Here is a 26292-nt window from a genome sequence, read left to right on the forward strand (position 1 = left end):
CTTACATTTGAAATTATGCAGATAAAACCTGTCTTTGATGGATGCATCATTTAATAAATAAAACCGTCAACCGTCAAATCTTGCGAGTCGCGAGATTAGTGACGCGAGTCACGAGGGACGAATTGTGTCCTCGTGGTACCAGATTAATGAATGGCTGGAATACAGTGTGCAGACAGATGCAGCATTCTGCTATCCATGTAGGAAGTTTAACACCGCATGCAGCCCAGTGGACTCTACTTTCACAGTGCGAGGCTACCGGAATTGGAAACATGCCGTTGAGAAAGGCAGGGGGTTTCACAAACACGCAACTTCAAATGAACATTTAACTTGTGTTTTGAGGTGGAAGGAGAATGAGAGGCGCATCGATTGTGGTAAGGAGATTTCCACACTCCTCAATGCTGACCAGCTAAATAGAAACCAGTACTATGTGTCCGCTCTTATAGATGTGGGATTTCTTGCCGAAAATCAGATACCTTTTAGAGGGAGTCTTGATAATTTTGAGGATATGTCAGATGGGCACAGTGGGCTCTTCCTCTCGCTTTTAAACTACACACTCAAAAAAGACACCAAGCTAGCTGAAATAATTAAGCATATCCCACGAAACGCAAGATATACTAGTCCGGAAATGCAGAATGAACTGATCTGCACATTGAGTAATGTTGTGATGGATGCCATCGTGGAAGAAGTAGGCACATCGTGGTTTACCATTAAGGTGGATGGGACGAGGGACCCCACTGAATGCGAGAACATATCAATCATCATTCGCTTTGTATTGGCATCAAATGAAGCAACAGAGCATCTACTCACAATAGCAACAGCCGACGCCGGAGATGCAAAAACATTGACAGACATAATAATTGCAGAGCTGACAAAAACAAGACTTGACACATCAAAAATATTAAGTCAGGTGTACGACGGGGCTTCGGTAATGGCTGGGAAGCACGGTGGGGTGTAAAAGTTGTTGCACGAGATATTGGAAAGAGAAATCCCCTATGTGCACTGCTTAAATCACCAACTCCATCTGGTAGTTATCCACGCACTGGCAGCAGAGAAAGCTGTCACTGATTTCCTCGAGGTTTGTTGTTGCCTTTACAAATTCTTCAGAAAGCCCACTGTTGTTGTACAGTATAAAGGTGAGCGGTTAAAACGACTTCTTGATCAAAGGTGGACGGGACATTTAGCCACCGTGTCTGTGATCATAGGATCTTTTAAGGATATCACATCCTTACTGTCGGAGATTGATGCAGAGCGCGCCTACGGTGCAGAGATGAGGATGGAGACTATTGGGCTTTTGCGGGAAGTCTCTGGGCCGACCTTCATGTTCATTGCTATCTTTGTACAAAAACTGCTGATGTTGTTAGATGGCCCAAACAGACTCTTGCAGGCAGAGGACATGGACTTGCTAACGGGGTTGGAACTGGTGGTGAGTGCTACAGAGTGCGTGAAGAAACTCCGCTCTGAGGATGAGTTCACTGATCTGTGGAACAAGGCCAACGATGCTTGCACTTCTCCACCTGCACCACCAAAACGGAGACGCACAATGCATAAGAACTTGGAACAGTTTGTAGTTTTGGAGACTACAGGACAAAACAACGACAATGACAAGATGGAACTGCAGAGGGTTTTTACAGCGCAATTGACACTGTGCTTGGCGAGATCGCTCAGCGCTTCAGTGAGTGTAACACACAACTCGCCCGCTCACTCGCTGCCTTGAATCCTGAAAATGGCACGTTTTTGGATCCCCACTTGCTCCAGCACATCATGACATTAACAAAGTCAACCATCAGTGAAACAGAGTGTGTGGCTGCAAAGCAGTTTATTCGCTCACAGACAGAAAAGCAGCCAAACGAGAGATGGACAACACAAAAACTCCTCTCAACATACCACAAAACGCTGGAAGCCATGCCAAGTGGAGTGACTGCTATGAGACTTGGACTAACATTTGGTGCGTCCACTGCCATGTGTGAAAACTCATTCTCAACATTGAGGAATGTCTTCACTGACCATCGACGGTCCATGCACCATGCACGCAAGGCACAACTGGTACGGCTGGCCTTCGAGAGAGACCTCACACGTAAATGCCTGAATGAATGGAAGGAGAAGGTCCTCAGAAGATTCCACACCGAGACACATCGCCTGCAGCTCTTCTGACAGCGAGTACAGTGGTATAAAAACTATACGAGGAGTTCAGATTGTGTGTGTGACTGCTGGTGATGCGTGTGTGGTTGTGGTTGCAGTGTGGTTGCAGTGTGGTTGTGGTCAGCACCCGCCGTGGTCGGCTGCTTTGTACTTGTGATGTTTAAGTTAAATGTTGTGTTTGGTGCTTTGCATATCCCATATCTAGTGCTTTGTGCATAACCTTACCTCTGTGTAATTGACTGCTTTAAATGCGGACCTTGTGGTATCTTCAGGCTGGTCGTATTTGCTGTTGATAGTTTAACGTGGTGATCGCAGGTCATAGCCGACTGTATCTTATTTCAAAGTGCACTGATTCTGGTGCCAACCTCCCCCGTTTAGTCATTGTATCTCTGGTATATTAATTTTCTAATGCCAATTCTTCACAACACCTTGTATAATTGCACCTGAATTGGTGCCAATTGTCTAATCATTGAATATTTGCATTGTGAATGTGCCAGTTTGTTGCGGCTCTCCTGCATTCGAATAATTTTCGGCCAAAAACATCGGAACATATTAAATCTAGCTGACATCAATTTGGTTAGTATGCGACGGCAACCTCAGTATAGATGTGTCAATGCTGCATGAATACAATAGTATACCAGGTTATCAAAAATATTAAATATAATAATTGTGCCCCCCCCATCCAATTCATATGCCCCCCCTTAATACTGAGCCCTGGTTGTGGGCCTGCATCAGCCACGACTTATCAAGTTCCTCCTTTCAACTCTCAGTATTACTGCTTGAAAGCCATCATAGTTGATCACTATTCCTGTTGTCCTCGTTCTCTTGACAATGAAAAACTCCATTTAGGCTAGTATTAGGCCTCCACAACCATCCTTGACCTTGTTGTGGAACGTCGGCTGAGACACTCACTTTTTCTTCTGCTGTCACTTTTTCACCTTGATTTGCTTTTAAATTTAAAGGTGGAGAGCTTGCTTTCAAACCTCGAGTCAGATTCTGCAACCGGTCCAGATGGCATCAGCCCACGTGTCCTCAAAGCCTGCTCTTCTGCTCTTGCTCACCCACTCTCTGTTCTATTCACCCTCTCATTTGCCCAAGGTCATCTGCCATCTGCTTGGAAATCTGCTAACATCACTGCCCTGCATAAAAAAGGTGCAAAAACAGATCCCTGTAACTACAGACCAATCAGCCTTCTCCCAATCATCAGCAAGGTGATGGAATCCATCATCGCCTCAGATATGAAATCCTTCCTCTTCTCCAATGGCTTGATTTCCAATCATCAATTTGGTTTCAGACCAGGTCACTCTACCCTGGATATGCTGCTTCTGCTCTCCCATCAATGGATGGAGGTCCTCAATGCCAGACAGGAAATCCGAGCCGTATCCCTGGACATATCACGTGCTTTTGACACAGTCTGGCACCCTGCCCTACTCACCAAACTCTCTTCCCATGGTATTCAAGGCCATCTCCACTCATGGCTCGCAGACTTCCTCTCCTGTCGCAGTCAACTTGTGGCCCTAAATGGAGTTCTTTCATCCCCTCTTCCTGTGCAGGCTGGAGTTCCTCAAGGTAGCGTTCTGGGCCCTGTTCTTTTGCTGGTTTTCATCAATGATCTCTCGGACTCTCTGGAAAATCCTCTATTTCTCTTTGCCGACGACTCCACCCTCTGCCGTACCATCTGTCATCCCTCAGACCGGCAAGCAGCAGCTTCTTCGCTCACTGCAGATCTGGATAAAATCACAAACTGGTCCAACACGTGGAACATGTCTTTCAATCCAGACAAATCTCACACTCTCACTATGTCTCTTCGAAAGGACCGTTTACAAAACCCCCCCATCCACTTTCTCAACAATCCTCTGGAAGAAGTCTTTTCTTTCAAGCTTCTAGGTCTCACTATCTGCCATGACCTTTCCTGGGAAAGTCACATTTCCAACTTCGCCTCAAAAGCCAGTCGCCGACTGGGAATCCTCCGTCGTGCTAAGTCCTTCCTCGGCCCTCTTGAGCTCCTGACCACTTACAAAGCTTTTGTCCGTAGCCTGATGGAGTACTGCTCTCCCCTCTGGGCTGGTGCTCCTGCCTCCCACCTTTCTCGGCTTCACGCTGTCGAAACCAGGGCATTTAAGATCATCGGCATCTCCCGCAATGAAGCTGAGTCTTTGGGCCTCTCACTCAATCACCGCAGGTTGGTCGGTGGTCTTTCTGTCTTCTACCGACTCCTCTCCAGCCAGCCCCCCCGCTCTCTCTGCGATTTGTCCCCACCACATTTCCACAGGGCGCTCAAGGTCCGCCAACAACCCCCTTCTGGTAAAACTACCAAAATCACGAATCACTGCTCATCTTCACTCTTTCATTCCTCTTTTTTCCCGCCTTTGGAATAAACTTCCTCACTCTATTCTTTCCTATCCTTCCCTCCAGGCTTTCAAAACAGCTGTTCACCACCACCTCTTATCTTCCCCCATCCAAATCCTCGATCTTTTCTACCCCCGATAATCCACCCAAGCCCACTTCCTTCATTTCTCCTGCTTTCCTTCCTGAAAGTCCCTGAAATGTCCATCTTCTCTTCGCCATGTTCCCCGTCCCATCCCCATCCCTCTCCCTTCCACAGTTCACCTAATGTGTCTGTTCCCCACTGTTTTGTCCCTTCCACTCCCGCCCCTCTTGTCTCATGCCTCCTAGCTGTGAGTTGTGTGTTAGCTCTCATACGAGCCTCGACCAAGGTATACAAAAAAAAAAAAATTAGTTTTCTCTGCAACCGCTTGAGTGACTGACACCAAACTTTCAACAAAAGAGTGCCTGCCTCCCCATGGAGAATTTTTTTTTAAACAAAATTACAAGATGATTGGATGGGAAATATTGTCGATGTTCCAAAAAGTCTGTTTTATGTCAGCATGGGTTGCAGGATGTTTCATGTATCAATACAATGAGAGATGTTTGTGTGTGTGTGTGTGTGTGTGTGTGTGTGTGTGTGTGTGTGTGTGTGTGTGTGTGTGTGTGTGTGTGTGTGTCACCATTTTTCTCAGAGGTGGTCAAACGGGTCTTCGTCAAACTTTCAGAAGTTCATCAGTGAATACCAGGGAATGTTTTAGCAAAAAAAAACTTTTTGAAAATTTTGAAAAACAAAGTTGGATTTTTTTGTTTTTAATCGCTCTTTCGTGCCTCAGCCTTTGTAGCTATGTGAAGCATAATATTAAATGATCCCTGACCCCATTCCTTAGTGGGTGTAGGGAAGTGTGTTATGCGACCCAAAAAACGAGAAAAAAAACAAAATTTGATTTCTTTAAAATGTCAACAGGATTAGAACAGCACTGGGCAATGCCAGGTACCCTTGCTGGTCAGGTATAAGTGGTCTCGGCGTTGTTTCGCTCAGCCTTGGCCGAATAATATTGTGCTGTTACCAATTTGATGGTGTTCAAAATGTAATCATATGTTCTGGGGAATAAAGAGGACACATATTTGAATTGTGTGGTTTTACCATCATATCACTTTTCATTGTCAGGAAGTCTGAGATGGATATGGGTTGATTGTATTCCTGACATCATGCCATTAACTTATCAAAACATTTATTCACAATATCGGATGAATAATTCAACGGTGCTGTCAGTACGTCACAGAAAGTTCTATCTGTCTCTCTGTCTTTGTCTCTGTCTCTCTCGCCCCCTGCTGGCTGTTGGTGAGTCGAGTGGAGTGTCATGGCGGCTGTGTCGTCTCGGTGAGCTGTGATCTTCCCCGTTTTTTGCCTTTCTATCCCCTTTCGCATCGCACTTCGGCCTTCCCTCGCGCCGTCGTCACCCCACCCCACCCATCTGTCCTTGTTATTTCACGGTTTGCCCTTTGGTTCATCTCCTCCCCTCCCCTCCCCTCCCCTCCCCTCCCATACCTTTTCCCCGAGATAGAGAGAGAGAAAGAGCCTACAGCTTCTTCTGGATAGCTTTTAGTTGGCGGCCCATCCCAGGCCTTCAACTGATCGTTTTTTTTCTCACGAAGGCTGTGTTTATTTCCTTTGGAAACCTGTCTTGGCTCGTGTTTAATTACTACACGAGAGCAATCACCCCTCCTAAACTTGACTTCGTATTCCCGTTATTTGGCATTTGAAGCACTAGTACGTGCCCGTAAAAATAAAAATAATAATAATAAAAAACTTTCAAACCGCCTGCAAGAAACAACAAACACACAGGCCGTTTCTTCGCTCTCGCGTGCCCATCCGTGTGTGGCCCGGAAGTTTGCATATCGCAGTTACGATTATTCGCAATTTAGTTTTAATGGACAATTATTCAATTAGCGCCAACGTATTTTGCCTTTTCGCAATGTCGTCGCAAGGAAAAACACAAAGAGAAGAGAAGAGAGAGAGAAAAAAACCTTCGTGAAAAAAAAAAATTACTTCCTGCTTCGGAGCATACCAGCTCACTCTGATGTTACCGAAATTTATGCACCGTCTAATGTGAAAACGAGCATAACTTGGGGCATTGTGTTTTTCTATAAATCCGCATAAGATATCGAGAAATTATTACAATACACGAAGTCATCACTCTCCGGAAGTCCGTACGTTGTAACCCGTAATAGAGAACATGGCTGAAGTTCCCTTCCCCCATCGGCCACGCCCATGCAGCAACGTTTCTTGTCATTGGTTGGTAAATAAATGGTCATAACTTGGGAAGCACTTGTCCGATTAATATCAAACCTTGAAAAAGGCACATCCTCAGGTCCCCAGCAATATACCTGGCAAGTTGCAATTAGATCGGACCAGTGGTTGTCGAGAAACAGCGGTCACAGACACACAGACACACAGACACACACAGACACAGACACAGACACACACACAGATTGCTGGAATTATAGATAGATTAACAAGAAAACATGGCGTCATCTGTGTCCCGTCGTCATAGTCGGTCTCGTTATCACTCCGGGAAACATAGTCGGCACTGACAAAGTTCGTGCCCCTCGCGAATGAACAAACGTGTGGTTATCTTCGTGTCTGAGACAGAACTGGTTCATGAAATCGTATCGACCGGACGATCAACAGACGACGGACATTTCGTACTCGTCTCCCCTCTGGACACACCGGCCGTGAAGGTCATTATCTCGAACTCTCCTCCCTTCCTGAAGAATCAGACGCTGATCTCCGAACTATCTCGTTATGGTCCTGTGGTTTCTCAAATCACACTGTTACCTTTACGGAGTCACGACGATCGGACGAAGCACGTGATGTCTTTTCGGAGACAAGCTTATGTGGTGCTTCCTCCCTCTAACGCTGAAAGAACCTCGAACATTGCTTTAAAAGTCAAAATTGATAATCCTGATTACCAAGTCCACGTAACCACTGACACCTTGAAATGTTTCGAATGTGGTAATTTCGGACACTTGAAACGTTCTTTCCCAAAGGCTACTTCGTCAAACGATGAAACAAACCTCGTCAACAACGATACGTCTTCTTCTTCTTCCTCGAATGTGAATGAAGCGAATCTCGTGGCCGGAAATAAGGCCCAGGCCTCTCAGGCCTCCCAACCCGATCGTCTAAACAGCAAAACGAATGTTTGGGATGGTTTTACCGTCGTTCCATCAAGAAAGAGAAAGATTTCAACTGATGGTCGTTTAACCCAGAAGAAGGCGGCATTTACAAACGATGAATCTGTCAGTAATGTTCCTGCAGTTGTGATTGACGTCACTCTCCGAGGCTTACCCGGGATGGACCCGGAATGGACCCGGAATGGACCCGGACCCCGGTACCAATGGCCAACAAGTTTACCCTACTTGCCGGTGAGGACATCGACGTCTCCCTGACAGAGACCGCTTTACCTATTATCGCAGTAAACAAAACTGTTTCACTTGTTAAAAACTCTCCTATTGGAAAGTCCATTTATGGTGATACACAAACCACTATTGATGAACCTGCTGTCACTTTGGTAAATGTTAACCCTGAATTCTTGTCAGCAGGAAATAGTGAAACAAAGGTTAACCCTGTTACTGCTCTCAGTCCATCACGTGGTGAAGCTGGAAACGCAAGAAATGTTAAAATGGATGTTTTACGAGAGACCCCCAAAATACTGTATACCTCCACGCCGTTGGAGGTCGATAACACTGTTACGGTCGAGGGAAGCGATATCACTACATCCACTGATGGTGTTTCCGTTTTATCAACTCCCCCGATTATTTCCATTACTTCACCAGGAGATGTTCCCACAATGGAAGAGCACATAGACCTGGTAACCAGTACAGATCCGTGTATCAATACTGACAACAGTGTGGATATGCAGGACAGTACAAGCTTGTGTGACTCGGAAACTAAAACCGACTCTGACGAATCTGACCTGGAGGAAGCAAACAGGAACAGTCAGGTGGAAACGGTGGAGAAGCTGACCAGTCAAGGTCCTACCCCCCCTGAACAAATAAGACTCTTCTTACAAAATACATACAGGAAACGCAATATAAACCTGACGGAATACTTTCCAGATCTACCGTCCTTCCTTGGGTGTGCTCAGGCTATCGTACGTAAGCCTGACTTATTTGGTTTCCACCAGGCACACTGTCACCGCTTAAAAAAAATTGATCGCCAAGGTGAAAAGGGATTCCAACCAATTATCCCACTTCTGATCTTATTCTTATAAACTATTATCTTCCTCATGGCCAGTTTCAAGATTGGAACAATAAATGTTAATGGTGGTGGGAGTCTGCTCCGCAAGATCCAAATTAAACAGTTGCTAGAGGTCAACGGTCTTGACATAGCTTTGTTACAAGAGACCCATGTTGTCCGATCTGTTCAGGCTCAGTGGCGACTATTTATGGACAAGGATTGTTTCTTCAGTAACAACTCCACGTCAAAGGAAGATGTTTGTCTTCGGGAAACATTTCCTTCCGTCCTGCCTTAAATTTATGAGGATTATTGATGGATACCTTGCCTCCGTGACCTTCTCTATCAATCAGGTCAAGTTCACAATTCTCAATGTGTACGCTCCAAGCAAAAATGATGAGCGGATCTCCTTTTTTGCCAAACTGAGAAAATTCCTGCAAACACTGGATTTGCAGACTTGTCTAATTATTGGTGGCGAATTTTAACTGTACTGTTAATGCTTCATTTTACCGGAACGGGCCGGAACCCCAACCATGTACCGCAAAACTTTTTGCAAACATCATTGCGAAATATAATCTTCATGATATTTGGCACGTACAGCACCCTTCTGATCGGTCTTATACGTGGTGTCGTTGTTTAAACAACCACATCTCACTTGCGAGGCTTGATCGCATCTATGTAAATTCTCATTTATTACATGGAGCTTATAAATCCGATATCGTGCTTCTGGTTTCTCTGACCATTCCCTAGCCCGAGTCTTGATTCAACTCTCTAAACCATGTCCAGGGAGCTCTCATTGGAAATTCAATAACAGTTTACTAGAAAACCTCAACTTCATTCAGGCCTTTGAATCCTTCTGGACGGCTCTCCTAGAACAGAAATTAAGCTGTTCCGTTAACCTGCTGATATGGTGGGATTTAGTAAAAACCACAAATTAATGATTTCTACAGTATCGTTCTTTCTCAACAAGGGCTGACCATGAAGTAAAGAAAATATTACAGTTAGAGATTTTACAACTCCAACGGGTCATCGGACAAAATAATAGTAACATACAAAAAACCTTTACTGAGAAACAGTCCTTAATAAAGGAAATAAACGAGAGGAATGCACGTGGTGACTCAGTTCGGATGAGGGTGCGACACCTGAATGAGGCAGACGTACCAACCAAGTACTTCTTTTCCTTAGAGAAACGTCTTCCCAGTAAACAGCTTTCTCAGCTGCAATTAGCAGATTCATCCATTACCTTTACACAATCAGAAATCAAACTTTTCGTGAAGGAATACTTTTCGAAAATATATTCAATGGAACAAATAAATCCCGTCAGTGTCGCCTCGATCTCCGTAGGCCTGCCAGTGTTGTGTGAAGATGGGCGTTCCCAACTGGAAAGACCCATTACTTTGGATGAATTGGCACTGCCCTGCATGGCCTTGCCATTGGGAAAACACCTGGATTGGATGGACTCACAACCGAATTCTACAAGAAGTTTTGGCACTTATTGGGTCCAGAACTCGTCAACACCTTGATCGCAAGCTGCCAGCTTGGAGAGCTGCCTCGGAGTTGCCGACGAGCTCTTCTTACCCTCATACCAAAAAAAGGAGACGTGTTGTGTATTGAAAATTGGCGTCCTATCTCCCTGTTATGTACGGACTGCAAGATATTTTCAAAAGCCCTGGCATCGCAACTTACTCCTCATTTATCCTCGTTGTTGAAAGAAGACCAATGTTACTGTGTCCCAAAACATTCCATCTAAGACAACATCTCCCTTGTGAGAGACATCATTGAACTGTGCAAGGAAAGCCCTAAAGATTTAGGACTTCTTCTTGATCAGGAGAAAGCCTTTGACTGTGTTGACCATTGGTACCTTTTCGAAGTACTTGAGTGGTTTGGACTTAGTTCAACCTTCATCTCTTATATTAAAATACTATACAATAATATTTATAGTGTGCTTAAGATAAACAATGAACTTGTTACACCTTTGTCTGTTAACAGGGGAATTAGACAAGGTTGTCCTCTTTCTGGGTTGCTGTATGCTCTCTCCATCTAACCCCTACTGGTTTCTTTTCTCTGTAGACTAACAGGGGTTAGTTTGTCTCAGTTTGAACAGCCCATCAAGGTACTGGCATACGCCGATGATGTGTGTGTATTCGTACAATATATCAATGACGTTAACATCGTTCGTTATTGTTTGTCCTTATTTGAAAAGGCTTCTTCAGCCAAAGTAAATTGGAACAAAACGAGCGCCCTTTGGCTCGGTCCATTGTGCTACTTGGCGCCAAGACTTCCTGCTCCACTGTCATGAGCCAATGATGGTGTGAAATACCTTGGAGTGTTCTTAGGTACTAATACCACAGTAGCAAAAAATTGTGCTGGTCTGCTTGAGTTTGTTGAGGGTAAACTGCAAAAATGGAAAGGTCTGATCACACCTGTCATATTGTGGAAGGGTCTTGGTCATCAACACACTGGTGGCCTCCACCTTATGGCACAGGTTCTTCATGCTGCATCCTCCAGCGGTGTTGCTTCAACAGCTCCAGAAGTGCTTCGTGTCCTTTTTCTGGGACGGAAAACACTGGCTGCGACCTGGGGTCCTCAGTTTACCACTGACCGATGGAGGACAAGGCCTGGTCGACATAAAAAGCCGCCTAATGGCCTTTCAACTCTCGGTTGCTCTTCGCATGCTATACATGCGATCCTCTCCACCATGGGTCAACGTCGCTCGTCACCTTTTGCAACAGGCTGGGAGGCGAGGCTATGACCACTCTCTTTTCCTGATGGACCTTTCCAAAATCGACACATCTCCCCTCTCTGGTTTCTATCAGAGCGTACTAAATGCATGGCAAGCTCTGACAATAATAAGAGCTACACATTCTTACACGAAACAGATGTTTCTGGAAGAACCTTTGTTCTACAATTCCTTTTTCCATGATTTGCCTGCTGATAGGTGTTTTATTCAACACTTTACCGATAAGGGCGATAAATCTGTCGCAGATCTTCTCAGCCCAAACGGCAGTTGGATCGGAGCTGATGCATTGGCAAGCCTGGTCGGTGTGCGATCCTCTCGAATCGTGGCACGCTTATTAGGTAGTGTGCTTTGGACATACACACAGCTTGCACCTGCTTGGGAGCAGGACCAGCAAAGCAATGAACAAAATACACATCGAATACCTTCTCTCTCTACCTTTCCTGAACTCGTATGTGCTTTTTCTCTTGCCAGCCCTCTTCCTTGTCCCCCTTTTAACGTAGGCTTCAATGGCCTTCCCAAACAAAAAGACCTTTATTTGGGTTGTGTAAAATTCCTTTCACAACGGCAAATAACACAGCAAAGGGTTTGATGGAGAGACCTCTTACCTTGTTCTCTCCCTTATTTTCCTAACTGGAAAGGTTTTTATCACCCTCCTGTACCACCACGACATGGCGACCTCCAATGGAGACTAGTACACTGGATCCTTCCTTCTAATCACTTGTTACACCGTTTTTCAAATCTGCTTGTAGATGAATGTCCTTTTTGTAAGAAGTCTGAAAACCTTTTTCACATCTATGTTGAATGCCAACGGTTGGCACCTTTATTTATTTTCCTTCGTAATTGTTTTGTGAGGTTTGGTTTGATTTTTTTAACACTTGTGTGTTCATTCATGGATTGGATATCCTGGCACACAAAAATTCCAATGCTGTGTTAGCCAATTTCCTGCTTGCTCAGGCAAAGATGGCGGAATATAAGTCGAGGAAAAGAAAACTTGATGGTGTTGGAGTAAATGATGAAGATGCTTTGTTTTTGTTCCAAAACCTTGTAATAAGTCGAGTTAAATTGGACTTTGCTTTCTTTTCAGTAACTGGAAGATTACCGCAGTTCGAATCAAAATAGTGTGTAAAGGAAGTTATTTGCAAAGTCTGAGAGGAATGTTTATCCTTTTGTGAAATGTTTTGAATATAATCCACCCTATCCATCCTTTCCTTTCTTTAGAAATTGTTTCTTGGTTTTCCTTCTTTCTCTGAAATGAAAATGTAACTCCCATTTGGGGGCTTTCTTTTCTATTTATATAATAACAAGATACAAAAGTCAATTTTCTCTCTTGTCTCTTGTCTCTTGTCTCTTGTCTCTGTCTCTCTCTCACCCTCTGGTGGTCCTTTTTTCCCCCTTGGCGTGGTGTCATGACGGCAGTGTGCAGTCTTCCTGTGTTATGGTCAGTCATCAGTGTGGGTTTTTTCTTCTTTTCGTCTCTTTCCCTCCCCCACCCCTCCATCTCCATGTTTATGGCAGTTTGCTTTTGTTTCTCCTTACTATTTGGTATTTAAGAGAGAAAGAGTTGGTTGTGGCCTACCCACTTTGAAGACACTTGGTAAGCTTTTCTTGCTTTCATGCACTTTTGCTATTTATTTCAGTTTGATTTATTTATGTTTGACACCTTGTCCGGTTTGGGCAAAAAGGATGTGATAATATCACCGACAGAGCCAATACATGCTCTTGTTGTGAGGTGTTTGAGAGTTTAACCCGGAAGCATGTGATTGTGTGCGTGCCGCCTGAAGGAGTTCTGTTGAGGAAATCATCCTTGTGGGAGGGAATATCATTGGTGATGAAAATATTCGTGCTGCATTGTGTATGAACCAGAAAGTGTTTTTTTAAGACATTGTCGAGGCTCGTAAGAGAGCTAACACACAACGCACAACAAGGGTGGCAGGAGGTAAGAGGGGAGGGAGTGGGAAGGACAAAATAGTGGGGAACATAGACATTAGGAGATCTGTGGAAGGGAGAGGGATGTGGAGGGGAACACGGAGTATACAAGATGGACACCACAGGGACTTTCAGGACCTTACATGACAGGGAACTTTCGGGAAGGAAGTCAGGGAATTTGAAGGAGGTGGGTTTGGGGTGGATTAACGGGGGTAGAAAAGATCGTGGTTTTGGATGTGCGGAGATAAGAGGTGCTGGTGAACAGCTGTTTTGAAGACTTGGAGGGAAGAATGGGATTGAAGAGAGTGTGGCAGTTTATACCAAAGGTGGGAAAAAAGAATGAAAGGGTGAAGGTGAGCAGTGATTCGTGATTTTGGCAGTTTCACCAGAAGCCGGTTGCTGGCGGACTTTGAGCACCCTGGGGAAATATGGGGGGAGGGGGGGATGTTGCAGGTAGAGTTGGGGGAGCGAGACTGGAGAGGAGATGGTGGAAGACAGAAAGACCTCCGACCTGCCTGTGATGAGAGAGTGAGAGGCCCAAAGACTCAGTCTAACTGTGGGGGATACCAATGATCCTAAATGCCTTGGTTTCCACAGCGTGAAGCCGAGAAAGGTGAGAGGCAGGAGCACCAGCCCAGAGGGGAGAGCACTACTCCATCAGGCTGCATACAGAAGCTTTGTATGTGGTCAGGAGCTCAGGTGTGCCGAGGAAGGACTTTGCATGACAGAGGATGCCCAATCAGCGACTGGCTTTGGAGGCAAGCTTGGAAATATGGCTTTCCCAGGAAAGATCATGGCAGATAGTGAGACCCATAAGCTTGAATAAAAGGACTTCTTCAAAAGGATTGTTGAGAAAGTAGAGGGGGGGTGGGGGAGTTCCAAACGGTCCTTTCAGAGAGACATCCTGAGACTGTGATTTGGCAGGATCGAAAGACATGTGCCACGTGTTGCACCAGTTTGTGATTTTATCCAGATCTGCAGAGAGCGAAGAAGCTGTTGCTTGCTGATCTGAGCGATGACAGATGGTACGGCAGAGGGTAGAGTCATCACCAAAGAGATAAAGATGATTTTACGGAGTCAGAGAGATCATTGATGAAAACCAGAAAAAGAACAGTGCCCAGAACGCTACCTTGAGGAACTCCAGCCTAGACAGGAAGGGGGGATGAAAGAATTCCATTTCGAGCCACACGTTGCCTGCGACAAGAGAGGAAGTCTGCGAGCCATGAGTGGAGATGGCCTTGGATACCGTAGGAAGAGTGTTTGGTGAGCAGGGCAGGGTGCTAGACCATGTCAAAAGCATGTGATATGTCTTGGGATATGGCTCTGATTTCATGTCTGGCATTGAGTACCTCCATCCATTGTTGAGAGAGCAGAAGCAGCATATACAGGGTAGAGTGACCTGGTCTGAAACTAAATTGATGATCAGAAATTAAGCCATTGGAGAAGAGGAAGGATTTAATGTCTGAAGTGATGATAGATTCCATAACCTTGCTGATGATTGGGAGAAGGTTGTTTGCGTTTCTGACGATTAACTCGTTCATGACTTTATAAGTGCTGGAATAACCACAGAAAGTGGTCACTTTAAGATGGCGTCACTGTTGCAAACTCCCGCGACGAGAATTGTAATGTCAAATGTTCCACTGTTCATTACAAATTTGAAGATTATGGCCATGTTTTCTTGTTGTGGTAAAATGGTATCCATGATTTCCATGATTCCCCTTGGGTGTTGAAATGAATGTGTTAAACATATGATGAATTTCCATAGACAGGCTTATATGGTCCTTCCAGACGGTGGGGACCATACGGGGACGTTGTTTAAAATCAATTTTGACGATAGTAATTACCAGCTATATGCATCTTCCATCACCTTAATGTGTTTTCAGTGTAGAGCATTTGGACATTTGAAGAGGTTTTGTCACAAAGTCTCATGTGTCTGGTGTGGCAAAACAGGTCACACCAACACAGTTTGTCAGGAAGAGGTTACTGTGACTCCACCACTTAACGTTCCCAATGATGGGGAAACCAGTAGTTTAACGACTAATCATATCACTGCTCCTCAGCAAAGTGTTGATATGATTACGGAGTCGAAATTATTTTCTAGTAAACGAACAGTTCCCGATGTTAATGATTCATTCAGTGCTGATAAAAAGGTTGTGCTCAATTTGGGGACCATTGTTGCAAAAACTCTTCAGGTTTCTCCTGAAGTCCCTTTGCAGAATGTTAAACAAACAAGTGAGACTGGTCCTTTGGAGAAGAGTCATGAGATTCAAACTGCACAGCAGTGTGATTCCATTACTCGCACGGACAAGGTCGATGATTTATCTAAAGCTGACCTTGAGTCTGTGAACACTACATTATCGATGCAGGCCTTCAAAGCCAAACAATCTGAGGTCCAAGATAACTACACTCATTTAACAAATGAAATTGTAGATATAAATCAACAATAGTGTGGAAATAAAAGTTCTGAGGACAGTGGTCATCAGTGTACTAATGTTTCCCAAACCAAACATTCCGGAGACCCCACAGATACTGACATACTTGTTCCTAAAACAAGAATGGCTGAGGGTATTGACCCAGACCCTGGTGGGGCACTGTCTGATTTATCAGAATCACAAGCGGAGGTGGACATGACTGGCTTGTCACAATCGATGGCAGATCAGCCTCATGACCCCACCCTATCTTCTTCTCTCTTTTCCAAACAAAACGTAGAGACAATGGAATGTTGAACTTTTTGATCATTTTCCTAATTTGGTCCCCTTTATCCAGGCTGCAAAGCTAGTCTTGAAAAAGTTTGATGAATTAAACTTAACACAATCACAGTTCATCGACCAAAGAAAGTCATAAGAGAAGCAAAGGCTGAGTATTCTCAGCATCAGGCAAAAATTATAACCAAGCAATGAAAACACTCACTCTTGCAACACTAAATATAAATAGTGGTAGTGCACATCCACCAGATCCAAGTGAATAGTCTATTCCAACCAAAGCAAGTTGATGTGATCCGACTGCAGGAAACTCATATCTCTGAGAAGGTAGAACATGACTGGTGCAGCATTTTTACAGGTCACTGCTTCTTCAGGAGCATGTCGTCTGTATCTGCTGGCGTTGGTTTCTTGTTAAAGCGAGGGCTAGCACCTGACACTTGCCTCTTTCAGAAGGTGATAAAGAGTTGTTTTATTTCCCGAGAACTTGTGATTAATAACTTAAAATTCATTATTTTTAATGTATACGCACCAAGTGATGGTACTGACTGTGAAGCCTTCTTTTTGGGGGGGAGGGGGTTTAAACCATTTAAAATTGATTGAGCTCAATCAGTGCATGTGCATGGGGGGTGATTTCAGTTGTACTTTTGAAACTAAGTTGGATAGAAACTCACCAGATCCACATCCCGAAGCTCATGGTGACCTTTCCCACTTATTTGCTGTCATGGGTTTCCTCAATGTATGGCATTTGCACCCAACTGACCTACAGTATACCTGGTGTTGGTGCTCCAATAGTCAGGTATCTTTTGTGTGGCTTGACTGACTGTGCATCACCCCACATTATAGAAATGTCTTAGCCTCCTCGAATATCTTCCCCTCTATTTTTTTTCTGACCACCACATGGTCACCATGGGCCTATCGCTTCCCCAACTCAAATGTAAAAGTGCTTTTGGAAATTTGGTATTCGTCTCTTAGATGATGCCTTTTTCAAAGAAGCCTTTCACAATCTCTGGGTAGCAGTAACTGCAAAAAGAAAACACCCCTTTTCACTTCCATCAACCTGTGATGGGACAATATGAAAACCCAGATAAGGCTGTTTTGTCAACAGTTCAATTCATACGTCACTCACTAATGTCAAGTCACATTGGCTCGGCTAGAAACCGAAATTTTGCAATTGAAGAACAAACTGGCAAAGCAAAGGAATGAGAGGCACTATCAGCTACTCCTTGAAAAAGAAAAGACTCAACTTGGAGAACTGTTGCAGGAGAAGGCTGTGGGGTTATTAGTTATACGAAGAATACAAAATATAAGAGTATCAGATAGTCCCAGGAAATCTTTTTTCCACCTTGAATCTGAAACCAAACCATCACGGCTTGTTTTATCAGTGATGTACCCCAGTGGGAATATTGTTGTATATCCTGATGAGGTTAAGGTAAAGAAATACTATTAGAAATTTCTATTCTCAACTTTTTTCAAAGAAAGATGTCTGTGAAGATAAGATGAAACTCTTTTCCTCACATCTTCCCTCCCTGACTGCGATTCAACAGCTGAAGCTTGATGTACCGTTAACCCTTGCTGAGCTGGAACATGCCCTGGGTGAAATCTATTCTGGAAAGACTCCAGGAAATGATGGCTTACCACCTGAGTTTTTCTTGGCTTTTTGGGACCGTTTTGTGTCCTGATCTTTTGAACATTATTTAAGAATCTTTGCGACCTCTCAGATGAGCATTGGTGAGCCTCCTTCCAAAGTCAGATCTCCGGCGGATGGAGAATTGACGACCGGTTTCAATCGTATGAACCGATGACACACTTTTCTCAAAGGCGATGGCAAATCGCTTGAAGAAAGTTATTGGAGATCTGGTCTTGCCTGCTCTGAGATTCTGCATACCTGGTCGTTCCATTTATGGAAACATCTTTTTGGTTCGAGATTTACTGGATGCTTGCCATGATCAAAATTACTTTGGAATATTTTTCTTAACTAAGAAAAAGATTTTGACAGTATTGTTCATGATTTATTTTGGCGTGTGTTGGAAGCATGTGGCTCTGGAGTTAATTTTGGAACTTTTATCACTTTATTGTACACGAACATCTCCAGTATAATAAAAGTTAACAATGAACACAGGTTCAGTTTGGGGTAAGGCAGGGTTGTCCAGTTTCAGGCTTATATTTTGCCTTAGCAATAGAACCGCTACTTACTATATAACCAGAAAGAATATCTCCAGTCTGACTTGTTTTCTCAGGAACCATTCTTTGGCTGTATCAGCTTAAGCAGATGATGTTTGCATCATAATCAGGAGCAACCATTTCACTTGTGCTCCATTCATTGCTCTTGTTGAATCCTCGAGTAACTTTTTCCTTGCTTCTTTTCTTGGAGTTAATTGGAAGATAAGTAAATCTCTTTGCGTACCATCTGTCAACAGTTGCCAACATGTCCACTACGTCTTCCAGAAAACCTAAAATGTCAATTATCTTGGTGTATTCTTGGGTTTCAGACAATTTGTGGAAGAGAATTGGGATGGCTTGACTGAGGAAATAGAGAGGAGGTTAAACTTATCGAAAAGAGCCTTGCTACATCCTTCCTTTAAAGGCTGCGTCTCGGTGGCCTATAACTTGGTTGCCCCAATTATACGGCATTGGGTGATGTGCCTCAAACCACTAGAAGTGCTGCTAGGCTTGATCCAAGCCAAACTGGTGGACTTTTTTTTTGGAGAGGCCATCATTGGCTGCGGACCAATGTTATATGCCGTTCTTCATCAGATGGAGGTCAGAGCCTAGTTCATGTGTAGTAGTGTACACTACTAGCCTAGTTCATGTGTAGTATTGTACATGACAAAAAAAATGCACGACTGTAGCTGCAGCTAAACTTGCTACATTCCTGTCTCGGAAGGAGAAGCAGATCGGTAAATGCTTTCATCAATGCAACGTCATGTCGTTTTTCAGTGGCGTTGAACCTGCAAAGTTAAAACTTGAATTAAATTTTTTTTCAAGACTATGGCTGTACTTGATTAATTTGTGTGAAAATGGTGTTTGGAAAGTGTTTGTGAAGTCCGTCATTTACTTTGTACTCTTGTTTTCCTTACTTTCATCTCTTCTCCTGTTCTGTATTGGCATTGTACATACATACACAATTTTAAATTTTTGTATGTTATAAAATGACCTCTCTGTCTCTCTGTTGTCTCTCTGTCTCTCTGTCTCTCGCTCTCTCGCTCTCTCTGTCTCTGTCTCTCTCTCTCTCTCTCTCTCTCTCTCTCTCTCTCTCTCTCTCTCTCTCTCTCTCTCTCTTTCTCTCTCTCTCTCTCTCTCTCTCGCTCTCTCTCTCTCTCTCTCTCTCGCTCTCTCTCTCTCTCTCTCTCTCTCTCGCTCTCTCTCTCTCTCTCGCTCTCTCTCTCTCTCGTTCTCACTCTCACTATGTCCCTGTGTCCCTGTCTGTCTCTCTCTCTCTCTCTCTCTCTCTCTCTCTGTCTCTGTCTCTGTCTCTGTCTCTGTCTCTGTCTCTGTGTCTCTGTTTTTGGCCCAAATCTTTCACAAACCAGCTCAGCTGGCTAGGCCTGACATTTGTGCAGGAATTTGGAATTTGTCCAATGTGCTGGTAATAACTCACCTACTTTGCAAAAGACACCGTGGGATCTTTAACATCCACCAAAGACCAGGGCTGGCAGATGGATCCTCCGGCTGAAAGGGATAGCGCACGCATTGATCCCTCTCCCTGCATGTGAAAAATCAGGGAGACTGTTTGTAGTTGGGTCAAGATTCGAACCCAGCCGAGACAGCTCAGAGATGATAAAAGCACGCTAATCTCTCCTAATGTTTTCATACCTCAAAGCTATCCGGACAGCATTTTAGGTCACAATAAATACCAAACAACAAACAAAGAAACCAGGCTGTCTGTTCTCAAGCTTCCTCACGCCTGCAGTTGTATCTCGTAAAGGTGGTTGTGTGATGCGTGCATTTATGTGATGCATGCAAAAAGTTATACAAACATAATGTTCAAGTCACACCCATAAACACATACATATTTTTGCAATGAGTTTATACATTTTAAAATTAAAAAAAATAATTTGTTTGCTCTTTCGAAGCCTCATGTCAGAATTCTGATTCATCGATCATTTTGAATGCGCTCACGCTCCCGTGATCTACTAAAAGTTATTCACTTTTTCTTGTTCATATTGGTGGGAAGCTGTGAACAGGCAATAAAACAACAGCACACTTTGTTATGATGAAAATATTTTGTGCTGATGCCTTCAAAATCATGCACAATGATTCAAAAGCGTTGTTTATCATTATAGCTGATCATGGAGACGTGTTCGTGCTTTGCAAGTTAACATTTGCTCTTTGTCTCGTCTCATCTCTGTTGTGAAAAACACCATTCTCGTTTTGTTTTTGGCAAGAAAGCAAATTGCTCCTCACCTTTTTTTTTAATAAACACTGCTCAAAATTTGCCATGTATTTGAAAAGTTGTCTTCTTTAATTTTTGACAACACTGTGTTTGCTGTTTCACGGTTTCCTTCTCCTAGACGTGATATCGTTCCATCCAATTCAGCAACTCGGGACAGTGGTGAGTGTCGACCAGGAGCCTGAGATTCATCCCACCACCTGCTTTGGTCAATACGGTGTATGGTCAATTGCTGGACTGTTTTTAAGAGGTAAATAATTTGAAATTCGCATTAAAGGTCTGCTTTTTGGTCTTCCAATTGTTGCTTTCAATCGTGTGTCAAGCACCACCCATCATCATCATCATCATCATCATCATCATCATCATCATCATCATCATCATAATCATTTGGTGCTGCTGAAGTCGTCTCTTGGCAAGGGTTATGCTGCGTGGTTTGCCATTGTCTTCCCAAAAGTTAGTCCTGGTGAGAATGAGTATTGTGTTTTTTTTTCAGGATTCCAGGGATAACTCGCTTATTCTTCCTGAAAGACAGCGTCGGGTATTGTATGCCCATCAACTCCAATGCTGACAGATGGGACACCCAGCTTAACATGTGTTTCAGGAAAACGTACAAAGATAGAAATCGAGAAGCAACATTTTAATTCGTACAAAGTGGTGGGTAATTCATGCATCCTGCACATCAATCTATCAGGTTCGATTCCTTCCTTCAGACTTTTCATTGTTTTGAGACAGAATAACAGCTCAGATTGTGTGCTTACCTCTGAGCTGTCTGGTTACACAGTTTTTTTTTTTCACTCTTGGGATACCTCATTGGAATGTCTGGCTGGTGGAGGCTGGAGGATTAAAGGTAGCTCGTGTACTCGCTTCTTTGATGTCTGGTCCGAAATTTGTTCTCCTGTGGGACCCTGCTTGCTGTCCTGGTATTAACCTGCAGGTATGCTGCCTCTTTAAGCACACCACCTTTGGGCATGGATATATAACAGGGAGTTTCTTCTGTATTTGGGCGAATGCATACCGATAGCGTAAGCTGCAAGGATTGCCTGGAGGTATGCACATTCACTACTGAGTTGTCCCTCGTGGGTTTGAATCTCCACCCAGCTATAAACTGTCATGCTGGTGTTTCACACGCAGGGTGACATATCAATGCGCGTGCCATTCCTCAGATGTACATTGAACTTGGGGTTCCGTCTTCAAGCGTTTATGAGTTGGTGGACATTAAATATCTCATGATGCCATTCGTGAACAGAAGGCAAGTTATTGCAGACACCCTGAACAACTTACAAATCCCTCCCTGGGAAGGCAATGGCAAACCACCCCGGCATAACCCTAACCAAGAGATTGCTTCAACAGCACCGATGCTCTGCTAAGAATATGGCACATCAATGATGATGACTATGCCTACGTCCTGGCTAATTCTCTGGATTGCAGATGAAATGGAATTACGTAAGTTACTGTCTGTCTGGCTGACAAATCCATCCTTGTTCAACTGTGCTCTTAATTCATTCTTTTTCCATCAAACAATCCGCTCCCACCTCAACCACAAAGGAGTATGTGACGTCATAAAGGTATTTTTAGATGTTTACGTCAGGTGACAAGACTTTGGTTCTCAGCACCAATATTTGCATTATGTCACATGCGAATCGTTGCGCAGCCACCAGTCATGGCTCGGTGCTTTTGCATTTGAGTCACGGGTGATTGACTGGAGAAAAAATATTGAATTACAAAAGGACAAAAAAGTGTATGTGGTTCCATAATGTCAAATGACCTTCTCATTTTAATTGCCCCTGCTAAGTTCACCTCGTCTGCAATAGCCTTTCACTCTGGTATCCACGGCTGGAGACAACTGGATACCAATTTGACGATCCATTTAAAGTTGATCTTTTGCCAGTATGATGCATAAAAGTTAAAAGCTCTGGCACGAAGCCTTTATCAACGAGCCGCAGATAGCATGGTTGCTCATGTTAATGCATGGTGAAGGTAACCCCTGGTCAATTCACTGTACACCGATGTGCTATACGGACCTTGCAATTACATCTTCAAATCGTTATTACCAAATGTTATTGCTCCATCGTTACAATTCCATGCTTGAGAGAATGTATAATGATGTTCAATTGCCTCGTCCTTAAGAAGCTTACTGTCCACCTATGTGTGCATTTAATTGTTTCCATGTGTTTACCGTGTTTTGTTTTGCTTTGTAGCCTCAAGTCATTCAAGGTGTTCGTCATCTGTATCTCTTCTTGGCAGGATTTTTGAAAAACGACGTTATACTGTGCTCGTACTTGTTGTGCAAAACCTTGTGTTGGCTTCATGGTGAAGGTGGCTGCTTTAAGATCTTAGTATCTTGGGTTTGAGCCCAAATTTTTCTTGTTGAATTAACACTAGGTGGGGTTGACTCAGCCTGTCATCCTTCCAAGGTCGGCAATATGAGGACCGGTGTACTGGTAATGGAGGGCACTACATCAGCGGCACAGCCGCGTCCCCAGGTCATGATGCAACCAGCAGCCACGGGCTGCACACGATAGCTAGTTACTTGTGCATGGCAGAAGGCCCTCCCCAACCAACCCTAATACCTGTAAATGGTGCAGGCTTTGGAAGTCCCATTCCAATCTGGATTGCTGGATTAACTCGATGTTTCGGTATAATATATTCTAAAAACATTGCTCTTCTTACCGAATAAGCGTCCTGAGAAGGTCGAATGGCGAACCGCACAGGAACGGGGGGAATGGGTTCATATATGAGAGACATTTAACATGTTCTGCGAATAAGATGATCACAATCGTCCAAGACGGGCCAATGTCTCCTTTTTTTAAAATCGATTGTATCGTACGATACAGTATCTTGGTTAATAAGAAGAAATACTGGTTTATTTGTACATATGCTTATAATGTTAAAAGTTGGATCAAAGGAGACGTCGTCAGGTATGGAAGGCCTCAATAAAAAAACGTCGGCCGTTGGTGCATTTTGAAATTTTAAGCGAGCGGGAGAGTTTAAGCTGGGTTTTTCAGGTTTAAAACTTTGTTTGGTCATTTAGGTTCATCTTAAAATCTCGTGGTTATGGTTCATGTGTGGTGAGGGGGAGCAAGCAAGGTGCAAAAGAAGAAGAAAGGAAAAAAACATGAATGCAAAGAAAGAAGAAAAATGGAAGAGCCGAGACATCACCTGTACCATTACAAAAAAGCAATGGTTTATTGACACAAGTCACTGGATGTTGACTCCTTACGAAGAATATGAATATAACGGTGGTGGTAGAAGCTTCCGTCCGGCCGGCCGGCCACGTACTTCTTCCAGACAATGGCGTACGAATCAATTTTTATGAGGAGTCAGCTACAGATTCGCCTGAATGATGGCTGTGTTGCCTGAATGTACGCTTCGCTGGCACACAGATGTATTCTGAGAACTGATGTCACTTCCCCCAAGCTCAATGGCTGTGTGATTTGTCTATCTGTCCATGTGTGTGAGGTGTGAGGTTGTTGCATCGTTACTGAGGCATTGCTATACCACAAATGGTTTCACGCTCCATCGCTAGAGAGGCATCAAAGGGGAACCCAAACGATCAGACCACCTCGATGCTAATCTATGCCCTGATTCCCTACAAAATAGATATGATGTGTCTTTTTTCCGATTTCCGAATTATAAAGGAGTTAAATTTCCGATTCAAAGTCGAAATGTTCTTCTTATTCATATTATCCATGACATCAGACATGGAAGGAGGCCCCCAGATCTGGACTGTACATGGGTTACATTGCTGTATGATTCAACTCAAACGGTGAATAATTTTCCATTTTTCACAAGTATGCCGAGTCCATGCATCCTTGGTGTTTGTAAAGTAATGGCTGAAACACCCGAAGGTTACCAGGAACGAACGAGGTTTGTCCGAAATACCTGAATGTGAATTGGGCCGAGAAAATGTTCGCTTTTGTGTTCGGAACATGTTACGGAGCATTGTTGTGAAACAACAGTGATGGCTAGATGTTGTGGTTATCTGCCACGATTGAGAGAAGATGCCATCCCCACGATTAAATGGAAGAAACAGCCATCACTCAAATCTGTAACACCATCTCCACCAAGCTACCGGCACGTGTACACTGACGATTTGAGCGGTGAATCAAACACTTGTTGCCATTGCCCGCAGTTATCACAAGAGCATTTGAAAATAATGATCGATGATCAACACAAATTTCTACAAATCAAATGAACCACCATCTAATGATAGTGGAGAGAAAGTATGTATGTATCATAATTTACTACTCCGTGAGGATTTTACCCAGGACGTAAAATTTTCAGGGTCCACCCCCCCCCTCCACCTTCTCCCCACAATACCCACCACCATCCCACAACCCCTCCCTCTCCCCTCCTCCCCCCCTCCACAATCCACATCCACTGAGGACGAACATCGGCACCTCACGAACATGACAGTAGGACACGGCACAGACACAAATGATATCCGGGAATAGAATGAAACGGGACGATCCCGTAACATACAATATACCTGGTTAGTCTGTGACAGGCTAGAGCATTCGTCGCCAACTTTGTCTGCAATGTCCGAGTGTGCTTGGTGGTGCCCATACTGTCAGGCGATGATGGGTATTTTTGCTCGAGTAATATATAAACCGATTTCTCAATTAATACAAAATCCCTCTCTTAAAAACCACTAATTCAACAGAAAATCAAACTCTACTGAGCTGAAGTGATCATGTGACCAGCGTTTTCATCTTCAGGAATACTTCCATCTTCTTCCCCTGAATCGCTCGCATAAGGCTCGAAACGAGATGACTTCACAATTCCCCCAAAAGCGTTTCCATCACTAATTTTGTCTCTAATAGTTTCTTCAAAATCCCAATGATCACTTTGAGCTTTCCAAGAACCAACGGTGTTGCTAATGACGGTGGAATCGGTATCAGAATCCGAGCTCGACAAGCACCGTTTCTCGATGTCAATGTGGATTCAAGATGTGACGTCACTGTCGAAATCGAAAATCGACACTTTCGGCCTTTTTCGACACTTTGTGATTGGCCAAAAAAAATTCAAATTGTCTTCCCTTCACATTAGACCATGATTAATGATTCTCAATGATTTTCAGAATTTTTTTTTTTTGCATTTGGGTTCCCTTTTACATGCTGGACATGCTACGAGTGACATCGCTTCCACAGGGAAACACCGGTGCCATGGCTGTGTGAGTAGCAGGAGGGGAGTGAGCGTGGAGGGTCCCGGTTTCAGTCAAGACGTCGGAGCCAGAGTCAACAAGTGTAAGGTGTGTATGGGGTCCTTCCTGACCCCATGCACATGCAACAAGAAGTTGTGCCAAAGTGGGCTGTACGTAAAGCAACGTAAAGACGGAAATAATTAATTTTTTTTAATGGGCTCTTACGTAAAGTCGAGTTAATATAAGTCGACTTTACTTAACCCGAGGACTGCCTGTATGTATGTATGTATGTATGTATGTATGTATGTATGTACAGTGGGGAGAACAAGTATTTGATACACTGCCGATTTTGCAGGTTTTCCCACTTACAAAGCACGTAGAGGTCTGTAATTTTTATCATAGGTACACGTCAACTGTGAAAGACGGAATCTAAAATAAAAATCTTGAAAATCACATTGTATGATTTTTAAATAATTGATTTGCATTTTATTGCATGAAATAAGTATTTGATACATCAGAAAAACAGAACTTAATATTTGGTACAGAAACCTTTGTTTGCAATTACAGAGATCAGACGTTTTCTGTAGTTCTTAACCAGGTTTGCACAGACTGCAGCAGGGATTTTGGCCCACTCCTGCATACAGATCTTCTCCAGATCCTTCAGGTTTCGGGGCTGTCGCTGGGCAA

The 26292-nt window shown here is 43.7% G+C and overlaps 1 long non-coding RNA gene across 1 annotated transcript in view; it reads left to right on the top strand.

Moving 5' to 3' along the window:
* LOC147030904 (uncharacterized) overlaps positions 1–26292 on the top strand; it is a 146719-nt gene that overhangs the window by 58523 nt on the left and 61904 nt on the right. Inside the window, exon 3 of the long non-coding RNA XR_015056564.1 lies at positions 20584–20712. This is a non-coding gene — a long non-coding RNA (uncharacterized LOC147030904). The remainder of the gene's footprint in view (positions 1–20583; positions 20713–26292) is intronic.

The sequence above is a fragment of the Eptatretus burgeri genome, chromosome 3 (genome assembly GCF_056783735.1).
Source record: "Eptatretus burgeri isolate ZD-2024b chromosome 3, Ebu_testis_v1, whole genome shotgun sequence".
In the NCBI taxonomy this organism is placed as follows: domain Eukaryota; kingdom Metazoa; phylum Chordata; class Myxini; order Myxiniformes; family Myxinidae; genus Eptatretus; species Eptatretus burgeri.